This window comes from Gekko japonicus, unplaced genomic scaffold (genome assembly GCF_001447785.1).
Source record: "Gekko japonicus isolate JY-2015 unplaced genomic scaffold, Gekko_japonicus_V1.1 scaffold6, whole genome shotgun sequence".
NCBI classification, from domain to species: Eukaryota; Metazoa; Chordata; class Lepidosauria; order Squamata; family Gekkonidae; genus Gekko; species Gekko japonicus.
In genome coordinates this window covers 53,742-77,488 of record NW_015166417.1, presented here as the reverse complement: position 1 = coordinate 77,488, position 23,747 = coordinate 53,742, and positions in this window count along the sequence as shown.

Sequence of the window (23,747 nt, the reverse complement as noted above, 5' to 3'; positions counted from 1 at the left end):
GCAGCTTTGAACATCTTTCTGCACAATAAAGGTGGGTTTCTTGTTGTATGATCAGCACATATCTCCTTCTCCGCTGTGCACAGTCCACAAGACTTCCCTCTAGGTAGCGCTTTTTTTTTTTTAGTGATATCCAATGTGCCCTGTATTATTTAGTATTGATGAGAATGTGATTAAATTGATAAGTACATCATTGTTGTTAAGATTGTTGGATATAATGTGGTTCCATTTATACGATCTAAAGAGAAACCAGAGTATATTTTAAGGATGCATGTCCTTTAGGCTGTTAAATCCAGGGAAAGGAAATGTGGTTCCATTGTAGGGTTCCCCTTTGTATACTTATGGCAGGAGATTGATTTCCAGGTAATTGCAGTCCTTGCCTGCCAAAGCTCAGGTGATTGGTGGGTAGAAAGTAGAAACTGGGGCCAAACTGGGTGGTGGTGGGTCATCCTGGGGAGAAAAATTAGAAAGAGAAATAAGGCCTCATCTACTTACAGTAAGTTCTGACCATAGTGTTCCTGGTGATTCTTACAGCTACCTGGAAGTGACAAGGGTACCTCTAGGAATCACTGAGCTACCTTTGTCATTTCTGAGTAGCTCTAGGAATCACCAGGAACATTATGGTCAGAACTTCCTGTAAGTAGACAAGACCTTATTTTTCTTTTTAATTTTTCTCCAGGGACACTGTCCTCCTCTAAAACCCTCCTGCCAGTTGTGGCAACCCTGTTCCTTTGGTTGTCTAGTACAGGGGTGTTGAACTCATTTGTTATGAGGGCTAGATCTGACATAAATGGGACCTTGTTGGGCCGGGCCATGTGTGTCATAAAATGTAATGCCAGGTAGCGGAGATATAAACTTTATAAAGGACATAGACAAACACAAAGATTTTTAAAACTTTAAATAAAGCATGCTTAAAACACTAGCACTCTTGCAATATTTTGTCTATTTAACAGTTTCTGATAACTGACACCTCTTGCTCTGAATTATTGCATCAAAATGTCTGTGTTGTAGCAATCTTGAGTATGATGTTCAGGTGTATATCTGTAAGCTGCAAACCTACTTTTGATTTATTGACATTAATTACAGAAATCTCATGCTCAGTATTCTGAGCCTAGGACCCAGGGGAAAACATGAAATGGCTGGGCATTGCAACCCTTTGTACATAAATTGCTTCATGTGCTGGTCAAGAACATGAGAAAACATCCTGACACAGACTGAGGGCCATGTGTTTGTCTGCAGAACTATAGTCTTCCCCAGAGAAATATGTGCCTACAAAGGAAATGTGCTGGGTGAACTTGGTCTGGACACACATTCTCAGCCTAATCCACTTCACTAGCTTGTTATTCCTCCTCTAAAACAGTTCACATTGCTTTCTTACTGAGAAAGACCTGGATCATTAGGGCATGAATACAGTGAAAAGGGGGAGGGAACCTAGTTGCACTCAGGAAAGCCCTGGTATAAAGAGTCCAACAAAACACACACACACACACACACACACAAACACACACACACTGTAGCAAAGAACACAAAACCTTGAACCAGACTTTGTTGGTCTTAAAGGTGCTTGGTATTTCTCCCATGCAATTGAGGCAGCCCAGGAAAGCAAGCTCTCCCTCATTCCCTCCCTCCCTTTAGGGAGGAGCTTCAGCCAAAGGAAGGAAAGAAAGGCTTCCCTTTGTCTCCTGCAGCCTTGCCAGGAAACAAACTCTGACTGTTCCCTCCCTCCCCCTGGGAGGATGAGGGGGAGGAGCCTCATTCTCTCAATCACACATCTATCTCTCCTGTGCAATTGAGAGAGACTGGTAAAGCAAGCTGTGATGTGGCAGCAGCAGCAGAACTGGAAAAGGAAGCAGAAAACAGCCAGGTCCTTGAGGGCTGGAATGGGGCCCTTGGGCTGCATGTTTAACACCCCTGATCTAGTAGATTCAAAGGAAATGAACTCAGCATAACCCTCAGTGAGGCTTGTTATGTGTAGATGAGTTTGTGAAATCTCACCTACACGTTGTAGCCATTTGTGAAACTACTTCTGAGTGACTGGTGTGTGTTTGTGGCATGCATAACTTTTGCATGGAAAGCCCCTAAGTATGTTACCAGAACTGGAGGATGACTGATCCAAATGAGTTTCGTATGAGATGTGCTATGGTCCTTTTGATCTCTGGAATATCACTTTTTGTCTTTGAGTCTATTTGTCTGATGGTGTATACCATTTGGCAATGCTGTATACAAGCATTTGTAGGGGAATGTTAGATTGGAGCTTTATTTTTCATCCTGCTTGAAACTAATGTGTTACCATGCTTCCAGTGAAAGCCCCTAAATCTCTCCTGGCTATTATTGAACTAACTAGATTATTTGCTCCCTATTTTTCTCTCTTACCTGTTATCCTTTTGTTATCGGCAGGGTAGTGTGATTGCTGTACAGTGGCGGACTGAAAGTGTTTTTGTGCAATTTCCTTTTCCTTTGTTTTGAAATAACAGCTTGTGGAAAGTCTGCCTTGGCTGTTGCATGGGAGACAACATTTCACAAACGTTGGTTAAAATAATATACTGTAAATTTAGCAGTTTTATGTTCTGCCACATATTATAAAAGTAAAGTTTTGAACTAGCCTCTCTTTGTAACACCCCCCCTTCTGTTTTGTATATAAATCAAGCATGATGGGTTTACACTGCTGTGCATTTGATGAAGTGAGCTCTGACTCTCGAAATCTTATTCTAGAATAAAGTTTGTTAGTCTTGAAGGTGCTACTGGACTCCTGTCTAATTTCATTCTACAATGAATCACAATTGGAGGATGTGCAACCTGCATAAAAGGTTTTCAAGAACAGGCTTTTAATTCTCTTTGGGATTATGTTTCTGTTTGATTCTTATTCCTTCCCACTTTGCTGCTAGAATTGGAGCTTCTGCCCCCAGGAGAATTTCAGCATCTTACTACTTGCCAGAGGGGGAATCAAACTCCACAGTATTAGACCAAAAAGAATATTTGATCTCTGTATTTAAAAAGAATTATCTTTTCTTGTTTAACAATAGGAGCAAAATTAAACCATGCATAATTTGGGTTTGTTGTACCTTGTTCGCCTTGGGACTCAAGGGACACGATTCAGAAAATTCTTGAACTAATTGCTTGGCAGTGTAATGTGTGCGATTAGTACAAATGTTAGATTGGAGCTTCTATTTCTCATTGGGTTATCCCTTTAGATGACTACTTTATGCATCTGGAAAAGTGGGCCTTGGCACACAAAAGATTATGCTACAATTTGTGTTAGCCTTTAAGTTACCGCAAGACTCTTTCATTTTTGATTCAACACAGCTGCCCCTCTGGAATCTGCTGCCTTTTAAGTAACTTATGGCCCTGCCTGCAACTTTCAGAATTAAAATAATTTAAGGTCAGGGGAATCGTATTCATATAAGACTTCTAAATTTGAGGCTAATGATTTGTAGAATTATGGCTTTCTTGATCATTTCATTTCATTTTCTGTCGTTAAGATGCTGTAAAAGCATGAGAGAAAAATATATCTCACTTGAGTCTTTGGATCGGAGACCAGATTTTTTGTGTGACTCCAAAGCCATATTTTGTAACACTCAGGTGAAGGCATTTGTTAGCTTGTGTGTAATTTTCTTCAGTGAAGCCTTGTTTTTCATTTTAGAATTCATTTCTCTCTCTTCTGTATGTGCCATCACGTGACCTCACAGCCCGCACTCCTGTAAATGCTAGTTTGCAGTTTTTAAGGAAAGGGGGCTACAAATATGGTGTTTCCCCCTCCCCCCGACTGCTTTTCCTTTGCTGTCATGTACTTTGACTAAATTTGTTTAAACTGTTTTAACCTTTCTCAGAAAGGCCAGGAGATGTTTATATGGATAAATGGGTATCTGACATTCTGGTGTCCAAAAGGACATTATGATTAGGCTTTAGTGTTCCAAATAAGGTGAAATTAACAAGTAAAATGTTTATATTAGTGACTTTAGAACCTGATTCTCTGAAGATTATCCCCAATTTCTTTCTCTCTCTGTGTGTGTGTTACTCTAGGACACTGAAAAGGTGAGTGTGTACACTGGCCAACAAAGGCATTAAAATGGGACCTTTAGTGGTAATTATATTGTCACTGCTTTGCCGTGCACCAAGTGATGCCCCATCTCCATCCCCAAAGGTTTCAGCAAATCATCGGAACTAATACTACTTTACCCCCTGGGACCTCTACTCCTGTCAATATAGATGGCTTTTACTCTTAAAGGAATGCCTTTATATGCACCAGGGTTTGTTAGCTCAAACATTTCTATGGGAAACACCAGAACTCGAAGCAGAGAACTCTTTGCCAAGATTCCTCTGAGAGATTTTTGTTTTGAACAAGTTTTCCCCAAGTTTCCCCTACTAATTGGTGATTGCTTAAAAGTAGCCAGCCAAATACTAACTACTAGTCAGCAGGGTATAATGGTTAGTGTGCTGGACTAGAATCTGGGACACCCGGATTCGAATTCCCATTCTGTCATGGAGGCTTGCTGGATGGTCTTAGGCTGTAAGGAGGGGAAAACAAACTTGACCCAAAAACTGGAAGCAAGAACCACAAGGGTAAGAAAGGAGTCTGATGAAGGGCCAATATTGAAGACCTAGTTGAAACTTATACTATACAAAAATACATGTATTTATTAGAAAGACAGTTAAAAACAAATAAGGGCCCAATGAAAGCCTTGTTAAAAAGTTCAAGTGGCCTGAACACAAGGGCCAATAAACATGACCTGACACATTTCTGCCCTATTGGGGGCCTTCTTCAGAGGTCAAACAGTCAGAGGTACACGTAACGATAATACATATTACAATAAGATAACCGATAACTTAATACTGGACACAAACATCTTTGTGTCTATTGATTTTGCTGATTAAGTAAGTAATATAGCCATTCTTACTACACTGTGAGTTAAAAAGAATTGATTATTCATATTTAATTTTCTTTTTTTCCCTTTTTCTACAGCCTTCCTTTTCATGGTCCAGTATTAACTTATTGGTTGTCTTATTGTAATATGTATTATTGTTACGTGTACCTCAAACTGTTTGACCTCTGAAGAAGGCCCCCAATAGGGCAGAAATGCGTCGAGTCATGTGTATTAGCCCTTGTGTTCAGGCCACTTGAACGTTTAAATGAGGCTTTCATTGGGCCCTTATTTATTTTTAACTGTCTTTCTAATAAATACATGTATTTTTGTATAGTATAAGTTTCAACTAGGTTTTTAATATTTGCCCTTTATCAGAATTCTTTCTTACCCTTGTGGTCTTAGGCTGTCATACAATCAAATCTTTAATTAATTTCCAATTTTGAGGGATGATTACATAGATCTGGGATATATGCACTGGCCTTTACATTGCTGCATTCTCATGTGCGATGTCTGCATATAGGAAGTATAGGCTCAGTATAGGAATTTCACCAGAGGCTTTGTTGTTGAATATCCTACCTGATAATTCTAACGAGGATGATCGCTATTTGATTGTTTTTTTAACTATGGCTGCAAGAATTCTCTATGCAAAATATTGGAAATTACTGGAGATACCAACAAAACGAGAACAAATTGGCTTTATTTATTTATTTATTTATTTATTTATTTATATTTACATTTATATCCCACCCTACCCTGAAGGCTCAGGGCGGCTAACAGGGGCAAAATGTGCCAGGTTAAAACAATAACATATAATTTAAAAACAATAAATTACAATAAAATATATAACAAATTACAGCAAATTTCAAACAAGAAGGGGAGATCTTAACCTCACATAGCTACCTACGATGTCCTCAGAGCCATGTCCAGCGCCTCGCTCCGCCCTTGGGGGCCAGGCAATCAGATGATAGTACGCCAATTATTTATTGATAAAAGGTGCAACAGATTCGACATTTGAGAATACTTGGTCACGGTTTTATAACTGGTATGACAAACATATGTAGGTAAGCTTGCAAGAGACAGACCAATAGTTTACTAAATGAAATATATACCTGTTAGGATGATAGCGACAGAAAAGTTGCTTACACAGTTCACGAGAAATTGTTATTAAGGCGGAATAGGTATTAGTATAAATATTGGTAGAATTAAGAATAACCTCCATGTATTTGTTTGTATGTTAGTATTTATGTATATGTTATGATTGTTTGTGTATTGTTATGTGGAAAATGTAATAAAATCCTGCCCCTTTGGGGGGCAGTTAAAAAAAAAAGGAATTTCACCTTTGATATTGAGCGAGTACTTGTTTCCAGTCTGGAAACTCAGCCATCTTTGACTCTTGCCTCAAACCAACTGTATGATCATTTGTGTAAGAGCATTTATCCCGCTGTCAGTCCTCTCAGTCATTCAGAACAAGTGATTGTTTCCCCATATGATTCTCCATGGCCATCATTTGATCCGCATGTAACACTCACTTGCCCCGCAGAATCCAAATCCTGGCCTTGCCAGAAGTTGTCTTTGTTGCAGTTGTGAACGCACAGCTTCTGAGTGTGGAATTCTGCCATTTGCGGCTAACTTTCCAGCAACGCTGCCATTGGTTGTTATTCAGCAAAGTACCTTTCCCCCTCAAAGCTCAGTGTTCCACCTCTTTCTCCTCCCACATCTCCCCCTTGCCGTAGCCTTTCTTTAAAAAGAGAGCTATGGAAACGTACTGACAGCTCCTTCCTTTTTTGCCCACCTTTTAAAAATGTTTTCCATTGATACATTACTACGATAGCACAGTAGATCAATGGCAATATGTCCCGAAGTGGACATCTTGTATTGAACTACTCACAAAATCCAGCCCTTCCCTTCACAACAGCCAAGCACAATTCTCCCTAGCAGCATCATTTCTCACTCCCCTTTAAAAAAAGGTTTTGCATTGCTGCATTATTACGTTTGCACAGCAGATCGATTTCAATATGTCCAAAAGTGGATTTAATGGCCGATTACATATTTCTGTTCCATTATAGCCCGTTCACTGGAAAACACTCCGGGATGATATTGTGCTGAGTATGGACTTGATGTTATGGGTGTTGATTGAGTGACAACATTTTACATCATGCTTTGTTTTTTTAATTTGAGTAAAACCAAGATGGAAATTAAGCCTGTGAATGGGCAGTGTGATGCTTTTCCATTCCTGAAAATCTTCCATCTTTTCTGTCTGGAAGCCATTAAATGCAAAGAAAAAGAAGTACGCGCTGTGGGAGCATAGTGAAAAAAACAACATGGTGCAAAATGGAGAAACCTGGTGGGGATCAATAGTTTTTAAAAATTAAATCACATAAAAGAGAGAGAGAAATGAAAGGGGTGGGACAAAAAGGAATGATGGGAAAGGGGGAGTGGGAACAACCAGGAAGTTATGCAGAACTTCAGGTGTGGGGCAGGAGATAACTATCCATGAAGGTAAAGAATTAATGCAGAATCCGTGCACCAGACCTGGAACAAGAGAACATGCATGGAACTAGAGGCAAGCGCCTAATGTGGAAATGGCCTATGTTTCCTGCCCAGTTTTGGCTATAGCTTGTCATGGACATTTAAGAATGTATACAATCAAAACTCATTTAAAATCAGTTTCTTCATTTTGCTTGAGTTTTACAAGAAGACTATACTGCTATGAAAAGTAGAGTCTCCAGTTTTTGTATGACTGTTAATTGAACTACAGTAACATAACCATAAGTTTTATGTCTCCTTCTTATCCCTGTTCCAGGCTGAGTATATATTACTCAGAGTGGAACTGCATATTATGTGGGGCACTGACTTCCACCAAATGTCATCCTGGTGTCAGCTTCTCTATGTGTCCCCTGTAAAGTATACAGTCATTTACCTTTATATTATGGTGTCATCATGCTTTACATTTCCCTGTCCCTATCATCAGCACTCAGTGGGGTAGACCCTACCCTGTCCTCCCACTCCACTGAGCAAAGTTTGGAGCCTTCCACAAAATTAAGTGGCAATTCTGCTGGAGGAGGCTGTCAAAGGCTCCTTGGAGGATAGTTGGAGCTATCCCAGTTATGAGGTATGGGTAAGTGGGGTTTATTTTATTATTTAGTTATCAGATTTAAGCATTTTTGTACTGCCCTTCCACTCACTTTGGGCCCTCAAGGCAGCAAACAGTTGACCACAAAAACTAGCTTAGAAACAAAAAACATATGCACACAAAACAGCAATTGAAGACATGAACAGGAAGGACTGCCAGTAAGGGAACACTGAAGGAAACAAAAAGGTCTATACGTGCTTGTAGAAGTTGATGATAGAGGGGGACAGATGGATCTCCCTGCCGAGGGAATCCCACAATTTTAGTGCTACACCTGAGAATGCCCTTTCTTGGGCTGCGACCCATCTAGCCTCAGAGGATAGGAGCACCTGAAGCAGGGCCCTGCGAGTTGACTGTAATGGTTGGGAAGGTTCATATGGGAAGCAGGTGACTCTTAAAATATGCTAGTCTGAATTAGGGCTTTAAAGGCCAATACTGACACCTAGAATTAGGCCCAGAAGTAAATTGGAAGCCAATGTAGATGGAAAAAGACTGAAGTGATATGGTCCTTAACAGCCCACTACAGTCAACATTCTTGCTACAGCATTCTGTACCGGTTGTAGTTTCTGAACAGTCTTAAAGGGCAGCCTGCAAAAAGTGCACTATAGTAATCTACAAGTTTGGAAAACACAACATGGTGATATCACAAAATTGCTATGTGCTATGGAGGACAGAAGAATCTAATTTGGTGAGGCTTATTTCACCTGCTGTCATGTAGTTCTCGGTTGCATTCTTAAAACTGTAGTGAGACAACCTCAATTGGTTTATACAGAGAGACAGAAGGTGACTAAAACCAAATACTATTCCTAGAGGTAGTCTGGATAGTGAAGAAAATTTAACACAAAATTGTACGGGATGCTTCAGAAGCCATGGAGGAGAGTTACATTTTTGTGAGCACTTATAGATAGGGTTCCCTCCCCTCTGATGGGGCGGGGTTTCCCCCGATTTTGGGGCCCCCAATCCACCACCAGCCCACTGGCCAGCAAGGGGAGCCCAGCCCTGAAGATCCCCGTCCAACCTGATGTGCCCAGTGCAATGCCATCACATAAACTCCTAGAACAAGACTGGACCACCCCCACCAGCAGCCAGGTAAGACCTGGCACCCCTACTTATAGAGCACTGTAAAATTTCAGAACACTGTTAATTTATTTAGGAGGAATATTCTCAATCTATGTCTGTCTGAAGTCTCTTCTTCCACTATGACTACTACAAATATCACAGTTGTTTGGCACAATATTGAATTTGTGAAGGGTCTTATTGTAGGTGAAAGAGAGCATATCATTGAACTGGAAAAGGCAGCTAGCTCTCGTCTACTTACGGTTGTCCAGAAATACAAAGGCTCCTTTTATTTAAACTTTGTAGTTTGAATCAGTTATTTCAGTGTTTAACACAGAGCTGTAACACACCTGGACCCTAAACCATACTGTAGTCTGCTCATTCATTGAAGCCAAGTCAACCTCTCTCATCAAATCCCAGAAGGAAAATGTGTGTAGAGTGGTTCAAGCCCTGAAACATTTGAAGGTTGATCAGTAGACTTTGTATTGTATCAGGGGTGGGGGGCACTAGTTGCTGGCAAATGCAAAGACGAAATCTGTGCTACCAGGTAGGAAGAGCCAACTGTGCATATATTATTGTGCCTCTGATGTATCTGTAGAACATGCCGTGTGTTTTGCAATGAACAGAAACAGATAACAGCAGAATCAAGAGGTGACCTCATGAATGTTACTTCCTTTGTTCTTGCCATCATATTTCCTTCATTTCCTTTTGCATAAACATTGCAGTTGAGAGTAATGTTAGGGATTCATAAAATTTGGAATCAAATATTACTATAGAGATCCATAGTAATTTCACTATTATACTGTAGAACGGCGGTGTTGAGTGCATTGATGGTGATAAATTGCCTCCTTCAGATACATTTAAGGAAAGGATTGAATACCTAGAAGTGAAACAGTTTTCTCACTGTGTGGAGGTGGAAACTGGTTTTGGAAAGCAGGTGATCATCTTGGGAAGCATATTCAGCCTACATATCATTAATGGTGTTTGGCTGAAGACTCTCCAGTGCCATATTTATTCAACAAGTTGTTAAAAATGGCCACTGTCCAAAGCCTTACACAGTAGCTGCAGCCCCCCCAACCCCCCCCCCCACAGCACTCTTAATGAATGTCTCTCTTGGAAAAATAATTTTGACAATTTTGCAGATTTCACATTCTTTCCTCATTCACATTGGGTTGTAGAAGAAATGTTTCTGCTGTGAATGTGCATCCCCATATTTAGATTCATATTGTTTTCTTGCACCAAAGCATGATTTTAAAAATCGCCTGGCTCTTGCACTATCAAGTGACCCAGAAGACTACTGAGCTGGAAACTGTCTGCCTTCAAACATGTTAGAACGCCATCGCAAGTAACTGAATGATCACTAGCACCTTATGATTTTATGACTTCATTTGGATTTAAATTGTTTTAAATGATTTTATGTGGTTTTATTGGTATTGTACCGACCGTGTAAGCCGCCCTGAGCCTGCTCGCAGGGAGGGTGGGGTACAAATTGAATAAAGAAATAAATATACTGGCTATCACATATAAAGCCATTCATGGTCTTGGCCCCTCTTAGTTACAGGACCACCTCTCTCCCTATGTTTCGCCACAGCAACTCCACTCATGTCAGCATGGGCTCTTGCAGGTGTCAACCTGCAAATGGAGAAAAAACAACTCATTGGTGGCGGTAGTGAGGGTGGCTCCCTAGTTGAAAGCCTGATGGAAGAGCTCCGTCTTGCAGGCCCTGCAGGACTGCAAAAGATCCTGCAGGGCCCTGATCTCCTCTGGGAGCTTGTTCCACCAGTAGGGAGCTGCCACTGAAAAGGCCCTGGCCCTGGTAGTAGCGGGTCTGGCATCCTTGGGGCCTGGGGGGGGGTCAGTTGATTCTGTGACCTTGACTGCAGTGGTCTCTGGTAGGGTTCCCAAATCCCCCGGGGGGTGGATTTTCCCCCGCTTTTGAGGCCCGATTTCCGCCCCCGCAAAATCGGGCCCGGGGGAAACCCCACCCCCGCGCCGCCCGGATGTGATGTACAGACGCCGGGCACACTGGGGGCGGCGCCACAGCCATTTGAGGGGAAAACTCTATGTTTTCCCCTCAAATGGCTGTGGCCCCGCCCCCAGCGTGCCCGGCATCTGTACGTCACATCCGGGCGGCGCACACGCTTTGCGCGCACGCGCACCCTCCAGACGCCGGGCAGGAGCCCCCCGCCACCAGGTAAGAATCATTTTGGCAACCCTAGTCTCTGGGTATATGTGGAGAAAGGCGGTCCTTCAGGTATGTTGGGCCCTGGCCATATAAGGCTTTAAAGGTAAGCACCAGTACCTTGAAGTGAATTCGGTATGCTATTGTCAGCCAGTGCAGTGTCCTCAGCACAGGCTGGATGTGTTCCCATCTGGGGAGGCCCATCAAAAGCCTGGCCACAGCATTCTGCACTAGCTGCAGCTTCCGAATTTGCGACAAGAGCAGCTCCATGTAGAGAGTGTTACAATAGTCTAGTCTCGAGGTGACCATTGCATGGATCACTGTGGTCAGGTTGTTGCGGTTGAGGAAGGGAACCAACTGCCTAATCAGCCGAAGATGATAAAAGGCTGACTTAGCAGTGGCTGCTACCTGGGCCTCCATTGTTAAGGAGGTATCCAGGAGCACCCCCAAACGCCTAACCTCCATTTCTGGCACCAGTGGTGCCCCACCAAAGGTTGGGAGTGGGGTCCCCACCCCTGAGCCACCCCGACCCATGCACAGGACATCCATCTTTGCTGGATTCAGCTTCAGCCAACCAGCCACAGCCTGTAACGTCCGATCCAGGTCTTCCAGTCTGGAGTCTGCCCAGCTGCCCAGCATCAGATAGAGCTAGGTGTCATCAGCGTACTGGTAACACCCCAGCCCATACCTCCAGGCCAACTGGGCAAAGGGGCACAAATAGATGTTAAATAGCAGTGGGGAAAGTACTGCCCCCTGAGGCACACCGCACTCTAGCAGGTGCCTCCTGGACTGCTGTTCCCCTAATGCCACCCTTTGTCCCTGACCTTGGAGAAAGGAAGCAAGCCATTGTAAGGCAAGCCCCTGAATACCCATGTTGGTGAGGTGGTGGATCAGTAACTGATGGTCAACCATGTTGAATGCAGCTGACAGGTCCAACAGCAACTGCACTGCCGAACTGCCCTGATCCAGATGCCTCTCGAGGTCGTCAGTCAGAGCGACCAATGCTGTCTCTGTCCCATGTCCCGGGTGAAAGCCAGACTGGAAGGGATCTAAAATGGAAGTGTCATTCATAAAGCCCTGTAACTGTATCGCCACTGCCCTCTTGATTAATTTGCCCAAATAGGGCAAATTGGAGACCGGCTGGTAATTAGCCAATTCGGCCGGGTCCAGAGATGGGTTTTTTTAGGAGAGAGTGGACCATCGCTTCCTTGACTTGTTGATAATTTCCCTTAGGGCACCTTGGAACCCTTCGTGGGCAGATTTAATAAGCCGGGAAGGGCATGGATCAAGGCTGCACGTGGTTGGACATACCATCAAGAGCAATCTGTCAACTTCCTCCAGGCTGAGAGGGCTGAAATGGTCCAAAATTGAAATTGAAGACATGCTTGGAGCCTTGAGTTCACTCACTGTTTCAACTGTGGTGGGGAGGTTGTGGCGGAGTGACAGGACTTTATCTGCGAAATAGCTCGCAAATGCCTCACAGCTGATATCCAATTCCCTCTCGTTTGGTCTGCCCTGTGGCAGTGCTGTTATAGACCGAATCATTCTAAATCTTAAATCTGAGCTCAGGAACAAATGAGCAACCAATGGAGCATCTGCAGAATGGGAGTAATATGCACGGTCCAACTAGCTCCTGATAATAGTTGAGCCACAGCATTCTGGATCAGTTGATATATACATAATCTTTAATATCAACTCATGAAGCATTGGTAGCCAGTTCGGTGTAGTGGTTAGGTGTGTGGATTCTAATCTGGGAGAACTGGGTTTGATTCCCCACTCCTTCACTTGCACCTGCTGGATGACCTTGGGCAAGCCATAGTTCTGACACAGCTGTTCTTGAAAAAGAGCAGTTTCTGTCAGAGCTCTCTCAGCCCCACTACCTCACAGGGTGTCTATTGTGGGGAGGGGAAGGGAAAGGAGTTTGTAAGCCACTCTGAGACTCCCTTGGATAGTGAAGGGCAGGGTATAAATCCAATCTCTTCTTCTTAATAATAATAATATCTTTCGATTTATTAATTGCTCAATCCTGCAGAGCTGCTAGCTCTAAGCGATTTACAGTTACACATATTCACACGGGACTAACAATGATTCATAGGGGTAAAGGAGGACAACATATAAATCTTTTTAAGTCGCACACGTTTGCAGCCGACGGGGATTTTGTTCAGCTGTAGGCTTAGATGTGTTCCAGATGGTATTCACTTGGCTTGGCTTGATGACGTCAGCTTCCCCCCCCCCCAGGACTGCTTCAAGTCGCAGCGCCGCACTGCCACCGCCTGGCCGGATTGGCCCATCACAGGCGTCTTGATGCCGAGGAGATCTTTCCAGGCTTCTGAGCTTATGAGCTGGACATTCCATTTCGCCGGCTAACACCTCCCCCCACCGGGGGGGGGGGGTTTAGTGTGCCCATCCTCTCTAAGGAGTGGTACCCATTTTATCTACTCGCTGAAGCTTTCGAACCGCTGAGTGGACAGCGAGCTGGGGACAAGGCTGGTAGCTCACACCAACACGGGCTAGAACTGGCAGCAGTTCTGTTCAGTTCAGATGTTACTGTAACCAGAGGATAAATCTCTTCAGTGTCCTCCATGTCATTCCAAATAGGATTCTAGCAGCTGTTATAACATGTAAAATAAAATATCTATGATCAAAGAAAGGCCTTTGGTTTGTTTGTAATACGATAGCCTTGAACTAAGCCTGCTTCTCCTCCCTGGACATCATTGAGAGTCTCCCTTTTGTCCTCTGCTATCTCCACCCCTCGCCAACTAGTGCCCAATCCCATGCTGGGTTCTGCTCCAGCCATTCCCTTGGCTAATCCCTGGCCTAAGAAGCCAGTGATCTTCATCACCTCTTCCCCTTGCCTACACCTGGTCCTTGCCCTGCCCTTCTCTGACTCCTGCCTCCTTTTTGCAACGAGTTAGGATAGCCATAGGCCTAGTGGATTTCTGAGCCCTTCCTACCTTGCAGCAAGCCCACCCTCCCATTGCTTCCAGCAAACTCAGCCTTCTTGCTGGACTGTCCCGGCTGGAGCCTTGCTGCTAGCATTTTTGGGGTGAGGCTGGTCTTAGCTGTTTTGACCTCTGTCCCCCCACTGGACACTGGGAAGGACACGCCAACATAAGGCTTCATCAGTGTGTGTGTGTGTGTGTGGGGAACACTGCCAGAGGTCATTTCGGGGGGGATCGCAAGGGATCGCAGTTCCCCCGGGTGAGGTACCGGGGGGTGGGGCACATGACGAAGCCCCGCCCCCTGCTTCTGGCCACCCCGCTTCTGGCCCTCATTCAGCCAGGAGGAGGCAGGAGAAGAGGGAGGGTAAGTTGCTTCCTCCCTGCCTCTCCCCACCCCTGCCTGCCTGGGCCCAGGGAGGGCCTTCGCGGGGCTTCCTTGCACTCCTGCTGGCCTTGCAGGTCCACCGCCAGGCCCCTCATGGGGCTCGGCAGAGGAGTAGCAAGGCCGGCGGCGGCGGCCGGGACCGTTGGGGGCGGGGTGTGTGGCCTTGTGACACACTTCTGGTTATGTCAGGGGGTGTGGCATATGCTAATGAGTTATGCTAATGAGCTCCCCTAGCTCTTTTTCTATGAAACGACCCCTGAACACTGCCCTAAGTCCAGAGCTATCTCTAGACAGAGCCACATCCTGGTATTTCATAGTGTTCGTGTGTGCTCTATGCCTGTTTCCAGGGGTGACACAAAAGATGCAAAAATTAATGTAATAGTCTGTCTGTCTTGAAAAGTGAGACATTGGATTGAAACTGGATGTGCTTGTTCAGGTCATAATTTTATATGGTTTAAACTCAAGTTCAGAAAAACGGTTTATAGTGTTCTGAAGGCCTCAACTCTCCAAAAGAGGGACAGGCCTCTATAACTTTTAACTCTTTCTAGTAATAGAATTTTTAAAGCATGTATGTTAGAACGAGAATCTCCCCCTGCCAAGTTGAGAAATTAGTCATTTCTATACTAAAAAGAGAATAAAATTATTTTTCAGAAATGATAAGAGAGAGAATTCAGATGGGGGGGGACTTCTGTGCCCCTCCTTCCCAATAAGGATATGATTAAGGAGAGCGTGTCAATTGTGACTAGTATTTTTCTGCTTTTGTCAGCTTGTGTCACAACCTCAACATTATTAAAATGTATTTTTTATTTAATATTCACATTCAGGTGTTCGAGCCATAATTTCTGTTAGTAAAAATGACATTTCTTAAAGTTCATTATTTTTTCACACTGAAATCTTGGGCACATTTTTTTTTAAAAAATTGGACATTAAATAATAGAACAGAAGTGTCTTTGGGCTAACAGGCACCCCAGCGCTTTGTCATTTTAATACATGAATTCCTGGCATGAAGGGTTTGATAATACCTGGGTCATGCAACCTGTCTGCTTCAGAATTATAGCCATCGGAGTATTCACCTCTCAACGAATTCCCATAGATTGTGTCATACCCAATGGGAACCCTTTGGACTGTGTATCTTTGACATAATTTGATGGCATTTTCTATTAAAGATGCACTATGGAGACCTCTCTTTCTCCAAAATCATGAGGTCACACAACTTTCCAGGATTCATCTGCATGCCACCAACACATGTACTGACAAGTAAGACCCACAAAGTCACCAAAGTCTGGAATGCAATGGCCATTAAGATTGCTATTATGTTCTCTTACTAAGATAGCCCTCAGAAGTTTGGTTGTTGGGTGTTTGGGGAGATTGACAGAAACCATTAAGAACTCCCTATTAACACCTTAGAGACTTGGAGTCAGAATGCAAGGTGAATGGGTCATTTGCTTGACCGAATAAGGCAAATCCTATAGTTATATCGGTATGGTACTATATTTTGTGCTATCTTGTTGGTACAACGTATAAGAGAGTCATGTAAAAACTCCTTTTATAAGTTTTGTCACTAAGGCTTCGGTTGTTCTCTCAGACTTGATTCTCAGGCTGCCAACTCACAGTCTCAGCATTTTGTCTTCATAAAAGTGCAGAAGCTTGTATTTATTTAGAGTAACAAGTTCTGAAGTAAAACAGAAATCCTCACAGGCATTTCAGACTCACATTTTATATCTTTGGGATCATAAGTCACTGAGCCAAAACAGTAACATTTCTTGCAGGTCCTGTGATTACTGGATTCCCAGATTCAATTTCACTGACCTGAATCCAAATGCTATAGATGTAAATGTAAGGCTCATCCAGCTTCAGATAAAGCACGTACCATGGAGTTTAGATCCAGACACTATTATGGCTGCCACATGGGGGCATTGCTCTAGTGGTAGCTTTTGTAGTGGCAGCTGATTGTCCTCATGGGGAGGGTTTTCATCATGCTGGAGGAAGGCAAGTGCAGGACAGCTTGTTAGACCTCATAGAGCTGATTTGTATGACCAACATTCATGGAGTAACTGTTTTCACGTAGGACGCTTGTAGCGTCCTCCATATGGTAGCGGTAACAACTGTAAACTAGAACAAAGTTTGAGTCCAGTGGCACCTTTAAGACCAACAAAGTTTAATTCTGGGTATAAGCTTTCATGTGCATGTGCACTTCATCAGATACACTGAAACATTTTCCCTCAAGACTTACATATTGGTGGGAGGGGGATTAGTTGCCAGGAAGGGCTAGATAGAGTCAAGATGCATAAGTAACTGGGTGATAAATATAGTTAAGATTGGATTAAAGCAGTTGTTAATGGCAGCAAATCAGGCCCGTAGCTAGGACCTTTTTAGTGAGGAGGCCCTGGGGAAAGGGGGGGGGGCTGGAAGCATCGTTCTTACCTAGGGTTGCCAAGTCTAAAGAATGCCATACTGGGTGTATACATATACACCAAGACCCAATCTCTGATTGAGGAGGAGGAGTTTTAAAAAAGAGGAGGGCATAGAGGATAAACACACACTAACAATTTGAGATTAATTTCACTGTTTCTCGTGGCAATGTGGCTTCTAATATATCCTATATTTCTGGAGGTAGGGTGTTGGAGCAAACCAGAAAGAGCAAAGATATTTTTCCTAAGTCCTTAGGAATTCAGCAAAACAAACTACCCCCCCCCCCAATAAGCTTTTATTTCTATTTGCTTTGTGCTTCCCTTATACTTAGTTTTCAGACAAGTTAACACAGGAATCCGGGAGTCAACTCAGTGTTGTGTTTCAGCTGTCCTTCAACTGGTTCTGTTTTTAACTAGCATCACAGACGCAAAGCTGTCTGGAACAGGAACAGATCACTGTATTCAGTGTATATAATGGCAAACAGATTTTATATTTACTTATTTTGTTTCATCTTATTCTTACGTACACAATGATATCTTTTTTTATAGTCACAATTGACACCATGGGACTCAATTAAAGTACATGTCTTGTGGAAAGCCTGTGTCAAAACATCTTAAATGCTTTTAATGTAAATACAGAATAACTGCATGTTCCAATTATTAAAATAACACGACTGCATCCTCCCCCCTCTTTTTCTCTACACTGACTACTCTGAAATGATAGGTTGTCCTGCACTTAGATAAACAATGAAACTAATTGGAATGCCATAAAAAGATTATTGTATAATAGGATCAGGGAACATTGCCAGTATACGGAGATGAAAAGAAAGCAGTCTGGAAAATAAAATCTCTCCTTCTGTCTCTCACACAGGTAAATTTTATACTAAATTTAAATTCTGAGATCAGACCAATTCGTACATTGTGTGGTTCAAGCACATTTTATTTATTCTCCTCACAACCTATGTAGGCTTAATAAATCTCAGATCTCAACAGTCTCTCAAAAATATTTTATATGATAAAATTTACATTTCTTAATTTACTTTATTCTTAGAGATTACTCATATGTTACAACACTAAAATTCTATCCAGGTTTATGAAGAATGCTTTCTTCTCTCTCTTTTCCAGATATTCACAATCCCCGTCCCCTATTGACCAAATACTGCTCGCAAACAGTAGAGGATGGCTAATTCATAGCCAAAGGAGGGCATTCTAGAAAGTGACTCACTATTGTTGTATACGACTAAAATCCTAACAGCCAATATAATCTGTGTTCTGAATACTAGTCCTCACTGATAAGAAAATTATGTAGAAGTGGTGGCGCAGGCGGTTAAACGCCTGCTAGTAACATCCATGAACAGCGGTTACAGCTGTTTGAAACCTAGGGGGTACCCTCCCCCGCTGTGGGGGTTGTTGGAGCGTTGGAACCTGGTGGACGGCGAAGCGGCAAGCGGTGAGCAGATGGCGTCCGGGCACAACATCGGAGGCAGAACAGACGTCAGCGGAGAGGCGGAGCCGGGATGTTATGGGAGCGTGGATGGTGCAGGCGGGGCGGAGCCGGGAGGACTGAGCCAAGGCCGCGCCGGAGCATGCCGCGTGACAGAACGGCCCGACTGATCCGCCACTGAAAGACCACCGGAAAGGAAAAAGGAGCCAGAAGCCGAGAGACGCCGAAGTCGACGTAGCCGACCCGGGTGGAAAAAAGATTGACTAACCCCTCCACTGGGTGCCGGTAGGGATTGTCCCCACCCCTAATAGCTGTGGCCATAGGTTAGGGATAAGTGAGTAACTGTAGCCGCTCAGAGAGCCCTTAGGGGGTTCAAGCGGGGTAGTAAGTCGAAATAAATAAATAAATAATAATAATAATAAATAAGTATAGAAGGAAAACAAAATGCCAAACCTGATGACACAGGAGTGTCTTAAAAAAATCACCTGAAACTATATGACAATGCAGCCTACCATACCTCTAACAGGAAAGAATTATGCAATTTTGGTGCCAAAGGTGAAAATGGTAATGTTCAGTAGGAAGAGCTGGGCCCATTACACACGTACATCTTACTGCAGAGTTTCAGAGCAATAAACCTTTAATCTTGACTTTGGATTCTGTGACCGGCTTTTGCATCATTCTTTTTCCTATGGTGTATTTATTTTGCAGCTACAACTTTAAAAATACACTTTTCTAGATCGGGGTGGAATATCACTTGTGATGCGTGTGTGTGTGTGGGGAATCCAAAGTAGTGTCCAGCAAACACCTTCCATTTAAATCCTCATGGTTCAGGTTTTGCGTATGTATTTTAGCATTAGTTAATTGAAATGAAAGGGAACAGAAAGGAACACAGGCAAAGGGAGGAGCCCACTGTTGAAACTGACCAGACTTTTTTTGAAATTGATAAGCAGCTGTGAAGCCCCGTTTTCCATATTGCTGAGCACTAGGGGATTCTCTGTTGTGTTATCGGCCACTGTGAAAAATGGGAGTCACATGGTCTCATAATATGGGGGCACATGTTGAGTGTACAGAATGCATGGCAGAACCCACTGACACTCGCATTGAAAGCTGGGATGATTGGCAATGTGTGTGTGTGTGCGCATACACCTGTGTAAAGTCGGCTGCCACCATGCTTTGCACAGGGCTGCTTGTAAAAAAAAATTAAACAATTGAAAATGAGGGGAAATGGGGGTTATGGGATGGACTGAGGGTACTCGGACCAAAGCCAGCTCCTGTGGCAAACAGGACACCAGCCCTGGCTGCCTCAACCCTGAGAAAGGCATGCAAAAGATAGCTGAGATCACGGCCACAGCCCCCCCTCCCCCAAGCAGGCCTGGCAGCAAAGGGAGCTCCTCGGGCACCTGATGGAAATTGCTGACTTTTTGCAAAAAGCCCAAAGAAGTGCTGGCAGCCATGCCTGGAGCTCCCCAGCTGCTGTTTGACCCCCTTGGAGCCATCCTTCACCCTGCCTATCCCTTCAGACTCACTTGAGAACCAGCAGCCCACTTTGGGCAGTGGCAGCCACAGGAATCCCAAGATCTCCCACTCAGGCCGCTTCAAAGAGCACCAGAAGGTTTGCACTACATTGCTCACTGAGAGCCCCCAACAGCTGTTTGAAGGAGCAGGTGGTGCCAACGCAACTCCTGCCCTCCCTGGCAAGAAGACTCCATGCCTGTGATCGCCACCAGGGGAGGTGCCTGTTGTCTGCTTTGCAGCTCTGGGGGCTGTGGCTTGATTGGAAGAGGAGCTGCTTCTTGCAGTAGCAGCAGCCTCCTGCATAAGGCTAGTGCTATGGAAACAGTCACCTTGGCTCCTGTCAGAGAAGGCTGTCATTGGTCCATGGGGGATTGGGAGCCTTGGTGCTGTGGAGATGAGCCAGGCTGGTCAAGTAAGAGTTTGGAAATCCTCCCCTTCCTGGCCTCACTTCTGGAGGAAGACAGGGGGAGGGTGCACTTTGGCCTGGACGACTCTAGAACAATACAAATGTGTAATGAGCGCTTAGCTAAGGACACAAAAAAGCAAACAAGTCTCCATTCCAGGTCTTTCCCAGCACATTCCCATGGCATTAAAGTTTGCAGAGGATTGTGTCCCTGAGAATCCTGTCATTGTGAAATCTTTCCTCCCACGTTTGGTGAGGGTGGGGAATTACGTAGTGCTTAGATGTTGACACTAGAACTATTTGTAAAAGGGAATAAGAATTGTAATAAATTTCCACTAACGAGTCTGTAAAAACAATGAGGGGGAAATGGAGCTTGTACACCAATGAAGGGGGGGAGGATGGCAGAAGGTGCAGAGTAGGTGGACTGACCTGGATGTGGGCAGGGAGTGACCTTCAAGGAGTGGCAAAAGGGCGATGGGGGGGGGGAAATCTGAGGGAATATGTATGTTTTTGGAAATGTCTATGACCTGGAAACGAAACAAGGGATAATCGGCACAAAAGCACTTTCAGAAAACCTGGGCCAGAAAGCTAACTGAGCAGTGAGTGGAGGAAAATCAATGCAGAACAACAAAGAATACTCCATGGACATGCAGGGTGAAAGTGAGGGAAGACACCCGTGCATAACCGGCCCCAGTCTTTTGGCACTCTTCTGGCCTCCCTCTTCCCACCGTCTCTTGGTGGGGTGGTGAGAAAAAAAACTAGTTGGAAAATTGGTGTTGTGCCAATGGTGCAATGCCACTTTCAGGAAATCAGTAAATACTTGGAAATGGCACCAACTTGCTGACATGATGCTGATGTGACAGTCTGGAATTTCCCCAAACTCTATGCAAAATCACCCCCTCCCCACCCCCTTCTTCTCCCACTGGTTGCCATCTAAGTTTCAGATACCGAAAGTATCTCCCGATATTATATTGTTGATATATAGCATGACATTTTACTTGTTTTCTTCATTCTTTAAAAACATTTTGATATATGAAGCTTAGAGGAACATATAGGGTTTCCAGTTGCTGGGCAGGGGATCCTCTTCCCACCACCTGTTTCCCACTGCCGATCAGAGCAGCAGTAGGAAATTATTTTTCTTTTTTAATGGCCGCTGGGCAGATGGGAAGAATCTGAAATTGATGGTATGCCTCTCTGGGAATAGCTGGAAATTCTATGGTAGAACAGCCCTCCCCCCATGTCCCTGAACCCTGGTTTCTTGCTGGTTGCTAGGCTGGGCCTGGCAAACCTAGCAGCATACATTGTTCTTCCCTCCTCTATTTTTTCCCTCACAATAACACTGTGAGGTAGGTTAGTGACTGGCCCATGGTCATCAAGCAGATTTGGTGGCTGAGTGGAGAATTGAATTATGGTCTCTGCAGTAGGGCTGTGCAAAAAAAAAAAGGATCAATATTTATCGAGTTGGGGTATGTTGAACCCGAAAAATATCAGTATTTTCTGAGATTCTTGAATCCCAATGTCAATGTCATTGGGATTCAGGAATTTTTTGGGAAACCCGCAATTTTTTGGCTCTGTTATACACTTTGGGGACCATTGATCCCCATAGGGTATAATGGAGAATTGATCCAGGAATATCTGGGGGGGGGGGCTGTTTTTTGAAGTAGAGGCACCAAAATTTGCAGCATAGCTGCTGGTGCTGCTCCTTAAAACCCCTCTAAGTCTGAAAAAGATTTTACCAGGGGGTCCAATTCTATGTCCCCCAAAAGGTGCCCCAAACCTCCATTGCTTTCAGTGGAGGGAAAATAGGCATTTAAAGAGTCTGTGGTCTCATTAAAGGCCCTCTCCACCAAGCTGTGCTTTGGCAGCACAACTCAGCAAGTAAAACTCAGAAAACATATGCCTCCTGAGTTCACTCACTGAGTCACACCACCAAGTCAGGGCCTGGAGGAAAAGGCATTTTCAAGTGCCACATTGGCAGCATGGCTCAGCACAAGAACTCAGAAAGCATATGCCTTCTGAGTTCACTAGCTGAGTCACACCATGGTGGGGGCCACAGGGATTGGAGGAGTAAGCACAGTCTCTTTAAGAGCCTATTCCCTTCTTCAAGTGCGGTGTTGGTTGTGCAATTCAGCAAGTGAACTCAGAAGGCATATACCTTCTGAGTTCACTAACTAAGTTGCGCCACTGCCACAGTGGGGGGGGCAGGGCTTGGAGGAGTAGCCATGTAAAGAGACCGTGGTGTTTTAAAAGCCCGTTGCCTTCTTCAAGCACTGTGGAGGTGGCCTGACTCAGCAAGTGAAACTCATTCACTGAGTCACGCTGTGGCAGTGGTGGGACTTGGAGGAGAGGGCATTTAAAGAAACCACAGTCTCTTTAAATGCCTATTCCCTTCACCAAGTGTGGCGGTGGCACAACTCAGCAAGTGAACTCAGAAGGCACATGCTGAGTAGCTCGGCGGTGGTGGGGCTTTGAAGAAAAGGCATTTAAGGAGACGGTGATATCTTTAAATGTTTCTCAGTATAGCTGAATGCACCTGAATAAAAGTTAAAAAAGGGCTTTTTTCAGGGTTAGCTGTATCAGTAGCCAAATACAGATCTCTGATCTATATTTGGCTTAAAAATACCTGAAAAATACTGCTAAGGTTTTCTTCTGGCATTTTTTCCGGCTGGGATAAACTGGATGCATATCCTTACCCTGCAGTCCTAGAGCAGCTTTGTAATTTGCATCTGTTTTGCTCATTTTAAATGTATAGGGTATAGTTCATTCTTCTCCGGTATTTGGGTACATATCTATAATGTGATGTGTGTGTGTAGGAACCAGAGCCACATCACAACTAACAATTTTCTGGTTTTAGTAAAAAATGGCCTTGGGGTATGTCTACAGCAGGGGTGTCAAACATACAGCCGACAGGCCGGATCTGATCCATGATCAACTGGCTCCCTCCTGCTCCCTTCTCTGGGGCTGCTGCTGCATCACAGCTTGTTTTTGGCCAGCTCCTTCTGCTGCTTCCTGCTTCCTTACAAGCATTCTTCCTGCTTCCTTACAAGCCAAGCCTCCCTCCCTTCCATTGGCTGAGGGCTCCTCCTTTGGGAGGAAGGGAGGGGGAGGCAAAGAGCGAGAGAGAGACTTGCCCAGGAGATAGAGAGCAAAGTCTGACTCCCATAGCTCCTTTAAGACCAGCAACATATTATTTCAGGTATAAGCTTTCCTATACTACTTCTTTAGAGGGAGAGAGGGTGGGTGGGTGAGTGACAGACAAACACAATTTACATTGACATCACTGTGCTCTGCTGTTTCCTTTGAGACTTGATATCTCTCTCTCTCTCTCTCTCTCACACACACACACACACAAACACACATGCACAGGTGTATGTGTGTTAAAAGGAAGGGGCAGGTTGGGATAAAGGGAAAGGAGAATTA